This window comes from Manis javanica, chromosome X (assembly GCF_040802235.1).
Source record: "Manis javanica isolate MJ-LG chromosome X, MJ_LKY, whole genome shotgun sequence".
NCBI classification, from domain to species: Eukaryota; Metazoa; Chordata; class Mammalia; order Pholidota; family Manidae; genus Manis; species Manis javanica.
Genome location: NC_133174.1, coordinates 16,313,075 through 16,331,608, shown reverse-complemented (window position 1 = coordinate 16,331,608; position 18,534 = coordinate 16,313,075). Strand labels below are relative to the sequence as shown.

The window sequence follows — 18,534 nt, the reverse complement described above, 5'->3', positions numbered from 1 at the left end:
CATGAGAGTTATAATTTTAAATTTTTGAAAATCATACTTTTGTAATATGTGTGTTGATAGAACACACATTGTACTGAAATTATTTCTATTTGGTAAGCTCCATTATAATTTTTTATTTGAAGACCCTGGGTTAGAAGAAACCTTTCAGATACATTTGATTTGTGTGAACATGTTGTGGAATAACCACACTTTACAGAGCAGAAGAGAGTTAACATTAGAATTCCCCGGGGGAGCAATTTCGAAATATACTTACTCCTGTCCTCGCTTCTCCTTCTCCCTCCACTTCTATCACAGTTAGTGTTGGATTCAGCTGCATGTAAGAGAAACCAAGTATGTGACTTGCCTAAATAGGAGTTTACCTATATTTCCTCGCTGACCAAGACATTCAGAGATTCGCTTCCCAGGGGAACCATAGCTGCTCAGGAAGTCACTGTGACTTATGCTCCTTTGTGCTTTCTGCTCCTCCAATCTTAAAGTGAGGCTTTGTTCCTTATATGGAAAGACAATGGTGCTGCCTTTAAAAATTATCATTCCCCATTCCAGGCATGAAGAAGGGAGAATGATAAAGGGTAAAATGCATGCCAGCAAGATCTGTCTTTTTTCAGGAGAGCTATAGATTTCCTATATGCCCCACCCAGTAGATTTTCACTTTTATCTCATAAGCTAGACTGAGTCACAGAGTCAGTTTTGGCTACAGAAGTCTGCAGGGGTGAGCATTAATGAGCACTCTCTCAATAATATCTGTGTTCTCACATGGGGAGAGTCCATTTTGGTTATGCAACTAGCTGTTACAACCACCAAAAGGATATTGGAATCTGTAAGATGAGGTATTTCTATGTATTTTGAAAAAATTTCCCCAGTTTATTCTGGTAAGTCCTTACCTTACTGAAGTGATCATTGCTTGAATAACAGTGTTTGGACAAAGGCCATTCTTTTTTTTTTTTTTTTTTTGTATTTAGAAAACCTTTTTAAAATTTAGCCATTAAAAACACCAGAGTATGTTACCCCCAAGAAATTTGCAGAACATGGACAAAGTCTCATTCCACTTGCAAAGGCCATTCTTAATACCTGCTGAGTTCCTCTTTCATTAGACCATTTAGCACTAGCCATTACTTTTACTTTTATAATCGTAAATACAACTGTTGGTGCCTTTCTAATATTCAAAACTTTTCCTTCTTTTTTTAAACTCAAATTTTTATTCTTTGTCTCTCCCAAGTGGCCCTTTGTCTGGTGTTGTTTTAGGCATTGCTTTTGGAATTGCAAAAGTTTAAACTGACAAGCAAAAATCCTAATTCTGTTGTCAAGCTGATTGGCTTTTCATTAAACTGTCAGACTTTCAAAAGGTATTTGCCTTTTAAGTTTTAAAATCCTTCTGTAGAACAAATTTTCTAAAATTTGGTCATGTAAGCTTCAGTTTATCAGTTTTTTTGTTTTCTCTCTCTCAACAGGCAAGTAGCAAGGAGACATGAGCTCACAAAGGTAGGATCCAACTTGTTTGTTGTTTGTACTGTATTACCTGAGTCCAACACCTGTATAGCTCAATAAATCTTTGATAAATGAATGAATACATAGCAATAGCCAGATTGAGAAATTTCTCCAAATGGATGAATTATTTTATATAGTTATCATATGAATGTTATTATCTGTGCAGCTGTTGGGAAGATGTCTTCTTTGCTGAAGTTTTGCAACTCAGATCATTTACTCATTAACTTTTCCTGGATTCAGGAAAATCAAAATTTGTATAGTTCTTCCATAGTTTCCTGGTGGCTAGTTTGATTCTAGGAGGGATGGAATGTATTTCAGAAATATAGAATGGCATATCTTGGTCTGCTTTAGAGAGAAGCATAGCAAGGGAATACAGCTACTGACCTTATTCCTGTACTACTTGTGAATAATTTTTGCCTTGTTATCTGATTGTGAGATTTGTTATGTTTTATTTTCTGGAAGCCAAATATTGTTCTGCAATTAAAAAAGACATAAGGCTAAAAATAACTATGCCAACCTACATTTGTGACTATGATATGCAATCTTAAATCTCAGAAATAGTACTCAGGAAAAAAATGACTAGTGCTTTCTCAAATTAAATATAAGGCAAAATAAGGAAATAATTTATATGCTTGTTGTTTATTTTTTAATTCCCAATGTTATTTTGTAATAAACAGTATTTTCCAGTTGAAGTTTTTCACTTGTGCTTCGCTGGATTATCCATAACTTGGAAACCCCATGTTTAACCCATCTTGGTGGAAGAGATTACTATCCTTTCAGTGCAGTTCTGGGCTTCACTTTCTATTGTCTGAGCTAAGTTTCATCTCTGGAAGGGCAGAGGCTAATTTGGGAATTTTTGACCAGAAGAAATGCAAATAATTTCTGTCCAATGGAGAGCAAATTCCATTGTAAAATACCCAGATTTAGCAAATAAAAATGCATGCTATGTTTGGGACATTCTTATACTATAAAATTATTCACCCTTCATCTGAAATTCACATCTAACTCCAAATCCTATATTTTACCTGGTGTTTCTAACTTAGAAAGTTCCAGTTTTATATCTAACTCAGCAATCTCACTGTAACATTGCCTACTAAAACCTAGCTTCTCAAATGTTCTTTGGATTGGTTTTATCATTTACTGGATGTCTAATTAAGTAACGAGTCACAGGAAATATTTGACACATATTTATACAATGAGTCCTAATTTGATTGTAGCTCTGGGGTGGGGGGTATATTTTCCCTGCCTGGGGCAAAATACCTTTGAACTGAAATCAGTCAAAGAGAGAAATAAAGGGAGAAACCCGTTTATTGTGTACAAGCAGTTATCAGCCACTTACGCTCAACCATGCCTCTCACGACCTGGCTGCAGAAAAAGGGACCCCATCCAGCCTCTCTGGTCCACATATGCCCTCGCTCCCCCTTTGTAATTACCTATTGATATGGAGATGCACTAAGGCCAGGAGAGAGATTCTGGAAATGTTGCAATTTTACCCACATTGGTCTTTTGGAAAATTAAACATTTAACAGTTTTGTAGGTCATCCACCGAGACACCCACATAGCCTCACTGCATGGAGCCTAGTAAATGGTCTTGCTTGGGAAAAGTACCTCATGCATAGTTTCAACCCAGTTAGGTCTTTTCTTGGCTCTCAGAATAAATCCCAAGCAGCAATAGAGCTTTAAATTTGTTTATTTTCTACTTTTGTTCTTTATTTTGATTTTTTGCTGTCTTTGTTTACCCTACTGATTTTTAGTTTTTGTTTCTGGTTAATGTACGGCCAATAAGTTATTCTCATTGTTGGCAGGAATAACTGGAAGTTTGGTTTTATCATCTGATCCTTTGGTGATCTCTGTGGAATAATGTATATCTGTTTTCTCGGGAAGCAAGGGCTTGTATAAACTGAAATCCTCAAAATGCACAGGAAATAATTGAATTTCCAGTATTTTAGAAAGTAGTAATATAGAAACATTTTTAAAATCCAAGTCTACACAATAAAGATTATGCTTTTGACACATTAGACTAAATAATTTTAGTTTAAAAATAAAAAATAAGTGTCTTTTCCTTGAGTTTATCAAAATGTAGTATATGTATGTACATTTTATGTCTTAATAAGACTTTGATTTGTTTTCCCTCATAAAGAGAGTATTATTCTGAGTTTTCTCAGCTTCTAATATTGGCTTAATAATCAAATAAGCTTATATTACTCCTACGTAATATTTAAAATTAAGAAAAATATAAATTTGTGTTCAACTAAATTGTTTCATTTTTCTAAAAAAACTTTTTATATTAACAGTAATAATGTTTTGTATCTTGAAAACTTACACCTGATTTTAAATATCTGTACTTAATTAAAAATTTTGGACTAATCTTAAATTGAGTTCATATATGGATAATTATTAAATACCAAGGCAATTTTTAAGAATGATTGAATACTGAAAAATTGATTATAGTGCTTATATTCTTTTATTTAGAAATGTTTCCTTCTGCTATACTCTAGAGTGGCTCTATCTTTGAGTCATGTTAATGAATGTGTCCCTCTTTGCCATTTTACTATATATGAAAAAGTTATGAGTGGCTTAAAGAGTAGTAGTATTTGTATTGACGATCTTTGATACTCTGGTAAAATCCTCTACATAACATTAAGTCCTCAAGTGTATACCTATTTTTTAATTTTTCTGAAAAATTACTAGTTAACTTTGGTTATATGTGGTTCAGACTATACAAGGAGCAATGTCAACAGAGGAATACAAGTGCTTATTTGCAGTTGTAAGTTAGGTTTTCTGTGAGAGTAATTTTATCTGATCCTGAATGGATTTAGAATGTCTATAGAAAGTTGAAAAAGTTCGCAAAAGTGGAATTTTTATTGGTCTTTGTTTATAATAGCTACAAATAGTCTGAAAAGAAGCAACAAAATGTTTTTAAATTTGGACAAAGTTGGCTTGGTTCTGGTGGGTTTAATCGCAAGGAAAAAAAAACCTGTGAGACCTTTACTGCCAAATATCATCTTGATGGGAAGCTAGAATTTGGCTTCCTCTCTCTTAAAGTAATAAATTTGTCTTAGAACTCCTAACAAGAATGTTATTACATGTTATTTTTTACCTTCCTTGTGTTCTGCCCAAATAGTAGTTTCCCAATCTCACCAGAATATTCTCTGATTTTTGTTGACTTGATGATATTCTTTATTATTATTCTTTTGCATAATATTGCTTTTATGAAAAAGAGAAAGGAAAGGAGGGAGGGAGGAGAAACAGACAGACTTATAGTATTCATCCCCCAATAATGAAACCTGGCTTTCCCCTATATTAATTGTAAAATTGTGGGAACAGTCAAGGTGGATTGCTTGGTTCAGATGTAAGGTTTGTGACTATAGAAATGATGATGCTTATTTTTTTTTTTGAAGTGCAGCTGACCTATGGTATTATATTAATTTCAGGTATAAAACATAGCCAACAATTATATACATTTCGAAATGCTCACTGTGATAAGTGTAGTTTTGTCACCGTACAAAATTATTGCAATATTATTGACAATATTTGCTGTTATATTTTATATCATTGTGACTTTATTTCATAACTGAAGTTTGTATCTCTTTATCCGCTTCACCTGTGTTGCCCATCTCGCTACCTCCCTTCCCTATGGCAACCACCAATTTGTTCTCTGTATTTATGAGTCTATTTGTTCATTTGTTTTGTTTTTTAAATTTCACATATAAGTGAAATCATATGGTTTTTCTCTTTCTCTGACTTGTTTCAGTTAGCATAATACTCTCTAGGTCCATCCAGTAGAAAAGATTTTTTTTAAGCAAAAACAAAGATTCTTCACTTGTCAAAGAGTTAAAGGTTTCTCACACTCACATGTCTCTTTCTCTTCCTTCCTTCCTTCCCTCTTTCATTAATACGCATAGTTTCTCAGGAACCCATGATTGTATCTTAATAAAGTGACAAGATCTCCTCTAAAAACTTTAAGTTTTGCCTTCCCAAGATCAAAACCTACATTAAAAAATAAATAAAGATTTTAGGATAACCTTAACACTTAAAACTTTGAATTTCCAAATGGTTCCTCAAAAACACAAGGATTGGATAATTCACCTTATCAAAAACAGATGCCAGAAAAAATTATGTTTTCTGATAGTTCCATATATCTTAATTAGTTCAACATTATTGTGAAGTTTCATGGGAAGAATTTCCGAATCAGGAGAGATGCTTAGCCTTTCCAAGTTAAGTTTATATAAGTAACTTTTTATTAATATAAATATTTCAGAGATTATAAGCTGTATGGCAGGGCTCTGGAGATTTGTCAATGCCTTCATAGTCAACAATATAATATTACCTTCAGGGGAATCCTTGATCAAGCCTTTATGAAATATTTATTATACTCCATAGAAAATTTTACTCTTCTACATTTTTATACTGTTGATTACCATGATAAATTAAGCCCTGCCATCCTATCTCATTATCAAACAATTTTATCTGTCTTCCTAATGCTTTCATGAAAACTCTGCTATAAGCTTTAGGCTAAGATTTATAAAACAAAGCAAAAAACAACTCCCCACCCCCAAATAGTATCAGGGCTTGTGGGAAGGACTTTACCATATACCATGAACTATTGATACTTTAGGGAATATACTCTTCAGGAAGACTTCAAGATGATAATGCTTAGACAACCTTCAAAGTGTATTATGGACTGTTAGGAATTACAGGAATCTTTTTAGTCTGCAAGCAGACATATTTTAAGAATGCAAATTGCTGATGAGAGTCAGAAAATCTAATACACAGGACTAAATAAACCAATGAGGAAAATGTAACTGTGATTATTCATTTAGAAAGATTTTGGTATCATTTTGAGTTTGCTGTTTTTAGGAAATACGAAGAAGTTTTCTTCTTTCCTAATCTGTTCTCAACTATACATTTAGTAGATTTTATAGATAATATTTAAACTGAAAGCATCTTTAATTGTATTTGAGTCTCACTGAAGCCCTCTCCCAATTCAAAAAAAATTTACTGAGACTTCTTATGCTTCGTGGATATATAATTACTTGCAAAGATTCAAACAGAATCTGCTCTTATTTTTACTAGGATGTAATTGGATATCTTTATTGTCCAAGCAAGGCCACACCATATCTTGAGTGTCACATTTTAAAATTATACTGATTTGATCAAGTATGGAAATCCCATTATTAAATGACAAGAATTGACTTTATATATAGAGCCAGTACTTACAAAGTTCTCCCAAGGAAACTGGTTTGGTACCTGGACTGCAGGCTATCAGTCTTAGGTGCTAGAAAGATCAATTTCTGTCAGGTAAAAGACCTTAGCAAATTTGGGGACCCTCAAGGTAGAGAATATTACCCAAATTTATAGATACTGCAAGCATAATTTGGGGGAAAGTATGTTAGGCTTAGTTTCCTACTCCTAGGATATAATGGCAAATAATATATACTTTTTTACAAATCCAATTCAAGATCTCTTCTGAAAATTTCCAGGCAGTTCCTTGGACTTCATTTATAAAATACTATATGCTCAAGGAACCTTATGATTAATTATTGCTTTTGTTGCACCTGTGTAAATAATCAGACCAAGCATAATAAAACCATATGTTTTGTGATCAAGAATAATCTTTGGAGAAATTCACAAATATATGGAAATTAAACACAGTCTTAAATTATCAGAAGGAAAAAGAATAAATCACAAGGGAAATTAGGAAATGGTTTGAGACGATTGAAAATTAAAATACAACATACAAAAACTTATGGAGTACAACAGCTAAAGCAGTACTTAGAGGAAATATACAGCTATAATATAAATGTCTATATTAAAAAAGAAGATTTCAAATCAATAATCTAAATTTCTACCTAAGAAAATAGAAAAAGAACAAAGTAAACACAAAGCAAGAAGGAAGGAAATAAAGATTAGGACTGAAGTATAAAGATTAGACTAGAAATAAATGAAATAGAAAAACACTGGAGAAAATTAAAGAAAAAAATCCACTTCAAGTCGGTTCTTTCAAATATCAACAAAATAATCCTTTGCCTGGACTAAGATAAATAGAAGACACCAATTCTAGAATCAGGAATGAAAGAGGAGACATCATTACTGACCTTACAGAAATAAAAGGCATTATAAGGGAATACTATGAAAATTGTATGCCAAAAAATTTGACAACCTAGAAGAAATAGAAAAATTCCTAGAAAAACACAAACTACTCAGTCTGACTCAAGAAGAAATGGAAAATCCAAACAGACCTGTCAACAAAGTGATTGAATTAGTAATCAAAAATGTCCCACAAAGAAACCCCTAGGACTAGAACTCTGTCCAATATCTAAAGAATTAACATCAATCCATGGCAAACTCTTTTAAACTATAGAAGAGAGAGCATTTGCCAACTCATTTATGAAGCTAGTATTATTTTGATACCCAAATCAGAGAAAGATATTAAATGAAAACTATAGAAAAATATCACTTTTCAGTATAGATAAAATACTTTACAACAAAATGCTAGCAAACTGAATCCAGCAAAATACATAAATGTCACAAACAAGTAGGATTTGTTCCAGGAATGCAAAGTTGGTTCAACATATGAAAATCAACCAGTATGATACAACACGTTAATACAAGAAAGGACAAAAACCACACTACCATTTCAATAGATGAAGAAAAAACATTGACTTAATCTAATACTTTTCCTGGTAAAAGTACTCAACAAAATAGAAATAGAAGGTAACTCCCTCAACTTGATAAAGGGCATTTATGAAAAGCCCACAACTAACATATTTGATGCCAAAAGACAGAAAGCTAAGATCAAGAATAAGACAAAAATGTTCACTTTTGACTTCTATTCAATATTGCACTGAAGGTTATTCTAATCAGTGCAGTTAGGGAAGAAAAATAAATAAAAGACATTGAGATTGGAAAGAAAGGAATAAAGCTATCTCTATTTGCAGATGACATGATCTTGTGTATAGAAAATCCTAAAGAATCAAGAAATTATTAGATCTAATAAGCAAGTTTCAGCATGGCTCTAGGAAAGAAGATTCATATACAAAAAATCATTGTATTTCCATACACTTAAAATGAATAATCCAAAATGAAATTATGAAAACAATTTTGTTTTCAACAGCATTAAAAATAATAGCATACTTAGGAATAAATTTAATAAAATAAGTATAAAAGTAATAACCTGAAAACTACAAAATATAGTTGAAATAAATTAAAGAAGATCTAAATAAATGAAAAGGCCTCCAATGTTCATGCATTGGAAAACTTAATATTTTTACAGTGGCAATACTCCCAAAATTCCATTCCAGATTTAACACAATTCTTATCAAAATCCCATATGCATTTTTAAAAATTGACAGACTGATCCTACAAATCTCATGAAAATGCAAAGAACCCAGAGTAATCAGAAGAATTTTAAAAACAATAACAAAGTTGGAGGAATCATAGTTCTCAATTTCAAAACTTACTACAAATCTGTAATAATCAAGACTGTATTGGAATAAGGATAGACATATATATAGACAGAGATTAAAGGAATAGAATTGAGAGTCCATAAATTATGGTCAGTTGATTTTTGAAAGGGTGCCAGGACAATTCACTGGGGAACAAATAGTCTTTTCCACAAATGATGCTTATACAACTGGATAGTAACATGCAAAAGAATGACATTTTATCTCTACTTCACACTCTACACAAAAATAAACTCTAAATTGGCACCCAACTGTAAGAGCTCAAACTAAAATTATTAGAAAAAAAGTGGTTATTAAACCTTGAGACCTTGGATTATATAATATTTCTTAGATATGACAGACATGTAAGCAACAAAAAGAAAGAAAAGATAAATTGGATTTAATCAAAATTAAATTATTTTGTACTTCAAGAAAGTGAAGACAGCCCATAATGTTAAAATATATTTGCAAATCATATCCAATAAAGGTTTGCGAATCATAATATGTAAGTAACTCTAACAACTAATCAATTAAAATACAAATAATGCAATTTAAAAATGGGTGGAGATGTTCACAGATGACATGTCATGTACATAGAAAATCTGAAAGAACAGAGGAAAAAAGCTTCTGATATAAGGTTAATATACAAAAGTCAATTGCTTTCCTATATACCAGCAATGAATAAGTGAAATTTGAAATAAAAACACATTACCATTTATATTAACACCCAAAAAAATGAAAGGTATAAATGTAACAAAATGTGTACAAGGTCTATATGAGGAAAACTATAAAACTCTGAGGAAGTTATCAAATAACTAAATAAGTAAAGAGAGATTCCATGTTCATGGGTAGGAAGATTGTCAGGATGTCAGTTTTTCCCAAATTGTTCTATAGATCGAATGCAGTCCTAATCTAATCCCAGGAAGTAATTTTGTAGATATAGACAAACTGATTCTAAAGTTTATATGGAAAGGAAAAAGACCCAGAATAGCTAACAAAATATTGAAGGAGTGGCTCAAAGCTGGAGGACTAACCCTACTTGACTTAAGACATTATAAGTCCACATTTACTAAGACAGCATTGTATTTATTGAAGAATAGATCAATGGAGCAGAACAGGGAGCCTAGAAATAAACCAACATTAATACAGTCAACAAATCTTTGACACAGGAGCAAAGGCAAAACAATGGAGCCAACATAGTCTTTTCAACAAATGGTGATAGATCAACTGGACATCCACATGCAAAAAAAATAAAAAGCATCTAGACACAAGACCTTAACACCCTTTGTGAGAGTTAATTAAAAATTAGCTTTTCTAACTCCTAAAAGATAATGTAGGAGAAAACCTAGATGATCTTGGGTATGGTGATAACTTTTTATATACAACATCAAAGGCACAGTCCATGACAGAAAGAATTGGTAAGTTAGACTTCATTAAAATTAAAAACTTATACTCTGTGAAAGGCAATATCAAGAGAATGAGAAGACAAGCCATGCATTGGGAGAAAATACTTTCAAAAGACAAATCTAATAAAGGACTGTTAACTGAAATAAACAAAGAACTCATAAAACTCAACAATAAGGAAATGAACAACCCAATGACAAAATGGGCCAAAGACTCAATAGAAGTCTCACCAAAGAAGATATATGGATGGCAAGCAAGTGTATGAAAATATATGCAACATCATATATCATTGGGGAATTGCAAATTAAGACAAAAATGAGAGACCACAACAACTTATTGGCTGGCCAGAATCCAAAACACTGAAAACACCAAATGCTGGGAGGATGTGGAGTGACAGGAACTCTCATTCATTGCTGGTGGAAATGTGAAATGGTATAGCCACTCTGGAACACAGTTGGGCAGTTTTTTGATGAAATTAAACATACTCTTACCATATGATCCAGCAATCACCCTCCTTGATCTTTACTCAAATTGAAAACTTATGCCCATACCAAAACCCATACCTGGATGTCTATAGCAGCTTTATTCATACTTGCCAAGACTTGGAAGCAATCAAGGTGTCTTTCAGTATGGCATTTCGGCAAAGGCAAAACTATCAAAAAGATAAAATGATAATAATTGCCAGGGGTGGGGGCTCAGAGAAAGATGAATACGCAGAACACAGAGGATTTTTTTTAGGGCAGAGAAAACACTCTCTGTGTATTTTAATGATGTCTTTATAATTTGTTCACACCCATAGAATGCACAACACAATTTTAACAGAACTAATCATATAACAATTGCACAGGATTGTGGAGATAATGATAAATCTGTCATTTTATAAATAAGGAAAATAGATACCTTAGAGGTTTAATGCCTACTTAAAAGTCACTAGTTAGTGCCAGGTTGCAACTTTGTCACTCAGCTCTGAAGTAAGATGTTCATTTCACTTCACCCCATCATCTCAGTAGACAGTTTCAGACTGAGATCACTATCTTAACACTTCCATAAACACGTTTTTGGTCATATTTGTGCATATAGTGATCAACTGATTTATTTTTGGAGACCATCTCTGTGAGTAGGTTACAAAAACTAAAGTAAGACATATGAAATTATTATAGGATAAAATCTCTTAAAATATTTCAACTTTATTTTTACCCTAAAACTATAAAAATATAAAAATTCAGAACTTATACCTAAGTTAGTCATTAGGAATGCCATTTTGTTTTTCCCTCAGGGGCAAGATATCTCTGTGATATAACTGATATTAATGATTATATGCAAAAAGAGAAAAACTCAATTTATTTTAAGATACAGATGTCAACATTAAAGCATGTTTCCAAAGCAAATGGTGTGATGTGTTCAAGTGCTTTCATGTAATTCTATAAAATGGGTGCTAAGAATAAACATTTCCTTTGTTATTTATAGATTAATTTACTGATGCTACCATTTCCTTGATAAATTTTGTACAGGGAAAGGAATGAAGCCTAGCTATTTGTATATCGAGAGTATAAATATGTGTTGAGCTAATAGGAATGCAGCTGATGTGTGCTTATATTCTGGTGAAATTATCTTTGATCTCACAGCAAAAAAACTTTATGGAAAACTAAGAGGAGGTTTTTATTAAAATACCAAGTTTATTCTAAGAAGAACAACATATAACTCTCTTGCTTTCATACTCCTGGGCAGGCAGAAAGTACTTCTAAGTTCTATTAAAAATGATACCTATCATTATTGTTAGTTCACAGATAAAGAAAATCTGAAATGCAGTTTTCAGATAGATGCCTCCACACTTTCTTTCATGTACTCCCTTGTTTGTGAAACATGTCTTAACATCTAAAATTTAGACTGAGAAATTGTAATCGAAACAGAAAAAGGTAAACCAATAAATAATTGAATTTAATTAATTTTATCCCTGGGGACATGTATGTATTCTATAATATTTGCAACACAGTTGCTCCGATTTATAGTATCTGTGTCACAACTGAAACATCCACAAACATATGGCCTACAAAAGAGAAGGAGCAAGCATGTCACGCCTCTGCCAAATTTTGCCCTCTGAACTGCTACTTCTTCGAAATTTCGTTAAGTCCTTAGGAAAATAGCACAAACAATGCAAAAACAAAACCTCTCTAGTCTATTGTCACAAAATTTAGAGAACTCTCTACCTTGGAAATACTGTGAATCCCTGCCACTAAAGCTGCCTATTAAATTGTGTTTAACTGAAGGTTTCATAAATGTTGTTGAACTTGACACTTGGTCTTGTTTGGGGCAAAGCACTCCTTTCATGCTTAAAGTTTATGAAATGCTACTTCTGTGGTAAGCAGACATAACAAATTTTGAATGCCTGACTTCTAACTAGTTTCATTTATGAAGTCAACAAATTCTTACTGAGCACCTGCTGTTATAACAAGTGCTTTTTTAGAAACTGATCACTGTTAATGTTGTTTTCTCCCCCTTTCAGAATCATCACAGCAAAATTCTAAAATCCTCAAATTCTGAAAACCATTTATCTTGTTGCACTTAGTTCAATTCTATACTAAAATTTTCACAGTAGGTTCTGAAAGACATTGTATCCTCCATAGAATTTAGAGAAGACCCACCTTGTTTTTGATTCATAAGCAAAGGCTTTCACAAGTGAAATCCTTGCCATCTAGCTTATCTGGAATTCTATCCAATTTTCCTTGGGGGTTGTATGCTGCAAGTTCATTTACACTAATTGCAAACCTGCTGTCTGGGAGTAATAACATGTTTGGCCCTGTATTTATTACTTCTTAGTAGGAATTAGCTACCTAATGCTTAAAAAAAATACAGATAAAATAGAATAGAGACAGATAATGTTTGACGGGGAGAAAAGACTCCACACATTTTCTGTTGAGTAGCTCTCTTCCCAGAAAGAGCCAGGCTGGGTGGTGTTGTGTTCCACAGAACAGAATGAAAAAATGCATAAAGGAACAAAAATACTTTAAAATCACAAATATTAAACTATTCAGAAATAACCATCAATAATATCAGGAGAATATCAGTCCAGATATCTTTGTGCACTCATAGCAGAAAGATAAAAAATATTTGGTTCCTGCAGGGTTCATTCAATCAAAGAATCAGAATCTCTCTGAGTTATGGAGAAGGTTTGATTATAGGAATTAGACCTTGCACACTTGTTGGAGCAGCTGTGGAAATAAAAGTACAGGAGAGGAGTGGGAAGTCAAGAGGTGATCAGCAGCCAACCTGAAAAGCCAAGCATGTCCGCATCAGTGGGAAGCTGTGTCTCTGTGTGGCTTCTGCATCAGTGCTCTATCACCAGGATCTGGTGGTGACTTCAGGGTTACCGTCGTTCAGCAGGAAAAACTGGATGTAGAGCAGAGGACATCAAGGGCAACCTTGAGACCATCAGGCACCTTTGTCTCTCCCTGCATCTAAGCACAATGACCTTCAAAGAATATGGCTTCTTTGTTGCTTCTGCTTCCAAATCTTCTGAAGATTCATTGTCTGGAGAATCAGAACCCAGACCAACAGGGAAGGGAATTCTGGGAAATGTATGTTCAATTTAGCCAAGCTAACACATTATAAACCACCACAAAGTACTTTATAAAATGGAGTTACACTGCAAATGTGATTTTACAATAAAGTATTCAACTTTTTCTTAAACAGAAGACAAGCGGAAGGAATTCAGATGAATGTTTCTTTGTTATAATATAGTTTATTTTCTAAATTATCTCTTTAGAGATTGATTTTGAACACCATTAAGGGGTTGACACTGTGATTTTTCATTTAACTGTATGTCTAAGTTATAGACAGTTGATTGAATTTATAGCATGAAAAAAGAGATAATTTGTTCTCTCACATTTCTTCCTACCCCACCCCTATTCTCTGATTTGTTTTTAGTTAAATTTTAAATTTTTTATTTTATTACAGCTTACAACAATTTTTTTCCTGTTCAGTACCATTAATTTTGGCGTCCACTTAGTATTACTCTGTGCTTACATGAATGCACTGCTCATCCCCTGGGCTTTTGCCATGACTAGTACTAAACTCTTTTGTTCTGAGTAATCTCTTAATTGTCTGGATTTTGTTGTCGACTAGTTCTTTCAGGGAGGGTTTAGGGTATTGTCTTCCCTAGATCTTCCGTATTTGAGAATTAATGCTTGTTGCTTTTATATTCACAAAACTTCTTGACTTACTATAATATTCTTGGGACATAACTTCTTTCTCTAAAAATGTGTGTTAATGGCCCCACTGTCTTCTGGCTTTAAAAGTTGTGGAGAAGTCTGAGAATAGTATGTTCTTCTCCCCATAGATGAGTTGCTTTTTTGGCTTAAAAAAAGTTGAGATCTATTTTTTCTTCAATACTTTTAGATTTCATTGTTATTTAATAATTATAAATGATAAAGGATTTCAGGTGTACAACATAGTGATTTCAGCAATTATATACATTGCAAAATGCTCACCACAATAAGTGTAATCAACTGTCAACATACAAAGACATTAGAATATTATTGACTATATTAATATGCTGTACTTTTGATCCCTGTGATTCATATGCTGTACTTTTGATCCCTGTGACTTATTCTACAATTGGAAGTTTCTATTTCTTTATCCCTTTCACCTGTTTTGACCATTCGCATCCCCCCACCCCCCATGGCATTCAACAGTTTGTTCTCTATGTTTATGAGTCTATTTCTATTTTGTTTGTTTTTCCAATTGTTTCATTTTTAGATTCCACATGTGAGTGAAATCGCATGGTATTTGTCTTTCTGTCTGACTTATTTCCAATGACTATAATATCCTCTAGGTCTGTCTATTTTGTCGCAAATGGCAAAATTTCATTCTTTTTTTTATAACTGAGTAATACTTCAGTGTATGTGTGTACCACATTTTCTTTATCCATTCATCTATTGATGAACAAACACTTAGATTGCTTCCATATCTTGGCTGTCGTAAATAATACTGCAATAAATATAGGGGTGCATGTGCCTTTTTGAGTGAGTGATTTTGTTTTCTTTGGGTAAACACTCAGAAGTAGAATTACCAGGTTGTATAGTATTTCTAGTTTTAATTTTTTGAGGAACTTCCATACTGTTTTCCATAGTGGCTGCACCAACTTACATCCTTGCCAACAATGCACAAGGGTTCCCTTTTCTTCACATCCTTGCCAACACTTGTTATTTCTTGTCTTTTTAATACTAGCCATTCTCGCTGGTGTGAGGTGGTTTCTCAATGTGGTTTTGACTTGCATTTGCCCGATAATTAGTGATACTGAGCATCTTTTCACTCATCTATTAACTATCTGTGTGATGTCTTTGTAAAAATGTCTATTTAGGTCCTCTACCCCTTTTTAATTGGATTTTTTTTGGTTGAGTTGTATGAGTTCTTAATGTATTTTGGATATTAGCCCCTTTTCAGATATATCATTTGCAAATATATTCTCTCCCATTCAATAGGTGCCTTTTTATTCTGTTGAGGCTTCCTTTGCTATGTAGAGGCTTTTTAGTTTGCTGTAGCCCCTCTTGTTTTTGCTTTTGTTTTTCTTGCCTGTGGAGACATATCCAGAAAAAATTACTAATGCCAATGTTTAAGAATTTACTGCCTATATTTTCTTTTAGGAGTTTTATGGTTTTAAGTCTTTATGTCTTTAATCCATTTTAAGTGTTTTTGTGTGTGTGGTGTAAGACAGTGTTCTACTTTCCTGCTTTTGCATGTAACTGTCCAGTTTTCCCAATACAATTTATTGAAGAGACTGTCTTTTCCCCGTTGCATATTCTTGCCTCCTTCATTATAGAATAATTGACCATATAAGCATGGGTTTATTTCTGGACTTTCAATTCTGTTCCATTAATCTAACTGTCTATGTTTTGTGCCAGTCCAATATTATTTTCATTACTATAGCTTTGTAGTATAGTTTAAAATCAGGAAGCATAATACCTCCAGATTTGCTCTTCAGATTTCTTTGGCTATTTGGGGTCTTCTGTGGTTCCATATAAATTTTAGGATTATTTGCTCTACTTCTGTGAAAAATGTCATTGATATTTTGGTGGAGATTGCATGAAGTCTGTGAATTGCTTTGGATAGTAACTCCATTTTAACAATGCTAATTCTTCCTATGCATGAGCATGGAATATCTTTCCATTTATTTGTGTCATCTTCAGTCTCTTTCATCAGTGTCTTATAGTTTTCAGATTACAGGTCTTCCACCTCCTTGGTTAGATATATTCCTATGTATTATTGTTTTTGATGTAATTGTAAATGGGTTTCTTTTCTTGATTTTCTGCTAGTTCATTGTTAGTATATAGAAATGAACACATTTCTGTATATTGATTTTGTATTCTGCAACTTTGCTGAATTCATCTATTCTAAGAGTTTTTTGGTAGGGTCTTTTGGGTTTTCTTTACATAGCATCATGTCATCTGCAAATAGAGACAATTTTACTTATTCCTTATATTTGGATGCCTTTTATTTATTTTTCTTGCCTGATTGCTATGGCTAGGACTTCCAGTACTATGCTGAATAAGAGGGGTGAGAGTGTGCATCCTTGTCTTGTTCCTGATCTTAGAGGGAAAGCTTTCAGTTTTTCACCATTGAGTGTGCTGATAGCTGAGGGTTTGTCATATATAGCTTTATTATAATGAGGTATATTCTCTCTATACCTACTTTGTTCAGAGTTTTTATCATGAATGGATTCTGAATTTTTTCAAATGCTTTTTCAGCATCTTTTGAGATGATTTATCCTTCCTATTATTAATGTGGTGTTTCACATTGGTTGATCTGCATATATCAAATCATCCTTGCATCCCTGGAATAAATCCCGCTTGGTTATGCTGAATAATTCTTTTAGTGTATGTTTGAGTTTGGTTTGCTAATATTTTGTTGAGGATTTTTACATCTGTATTCATCAGGGATATTGATCTGTAATTTTATTTTTTTTATAGGGTATTTGTCTAGTTTTGATATCAGGGAGATGTTAGCCTTGTAGAATGAATTTGGAAACTTTTCTTCCTCTTCAGTGTTTTAGAATAGTTTGAGAAAGATAGGTATTAACTCTTATTTAAATATTTGGTAGAATTCACCTGTGACGCCATCAGGTTCTAGAATTTTGTCTGTTAGGAGTTCTTAAAATATCTATTCTATTGTGTTATTAATAGTCAAATTTTCTATTTCTTCCTAGTTCAGTCTCAGAAGGTTGCATATTTCTAGAAATTTATTTCTTCTAGGTTGTCTAATTTGTTGGCATATAATTTTTATAGTAATCTCTTATAATTGTATTTCTGTGATGTCAGTTGTAACTTCTAGATAAAGTCCTTTTATAAGATACTTGAGAATTCTTTATTTATAGTGGAAGTTCAGTAATTTTACCAGAGTATGATCATTTGGTACTTTCCTAGAACATTTCTTATACCTTTAATCTAGATTCAGTTGTTTGTACAACTCAGAGAAATTTTCTTATATTAATAAATAATCATATCTACTCCATTTGTGAAATTGTATCTCATTCATCTTTAAAGAGACTTTATTTTTTAGGGAAGTTTCTGCTCAACAAAACTGAGTCAAAAATAGAGAGATTTCTCATATACCCTGTACACTTCCCCTACCACACACACATACACACCTGTTACAGTCAATACATATACTATTCATCCCTCCCTCTCCTGCAACCTTTGAAAACCATTGATCTTTTTATAGTTTTCATTATTTAGCCTTTTCCAGAATGTCAGTTAGTTGGAATCATACAGTATGCAGCCTTTTCACATTGGCTTCTTTCACTTAGCAACATATATGTTGTTATATGTTTATGTATTTTTGTCTGTCTTTTTATTCATCTTGCCCATGTTTAAGCATGGAGTGCAGAGTTCTATTTTTTCTTGGCCTGACTCTTTTCATGTTATCTGAGCATCCATTTGAGGGCTAGATATTGAGTGTGTGTGGTATCTTGGAAGACAGGAAAATTAAGGCAAGTCTCTCTGCAGTCTGTGTTAGAAAATATGATCTTTACTCTTTTTCATTCTCTCTTGAGAGTCCCTTCACCTTCTGAAATCAGGGTTAAGTCCAACAGTGGGGTTGTGTCTTGTTCCCATGGAGGTGTACACTTAGGCTTCAAATCACTTCCTCAGTTGTATAAATCCTGGAAACTTTACTTCTTTTAGAAAGAATTTTTAATTCTACTTCA

The 18,534-nt window shown here is 33.0% G+C and overlaps 1 long non-coding RNA gene across 1 annotated transcript in view; it reads left to right on the top strand.

Annotated features, from left to right (window-relative positions):
- The window catches only part of LOC140847386 (uncharacterized), a 609,000-nt gene that overhangs the window by 444,849 nt on the left and 145,617 nt on the right, over positions 1-18,534 (top strand). The window contains exon 4 of the long non-coding RNA XR_012127366.1: positions 1,449-1,479. This is a non-coding gene — a long non-coding RNA (uncharacterized lncRNA). The remainder of the gene's footprint in view (positions 1-1,448; positions 1,480-18,534) is intronic.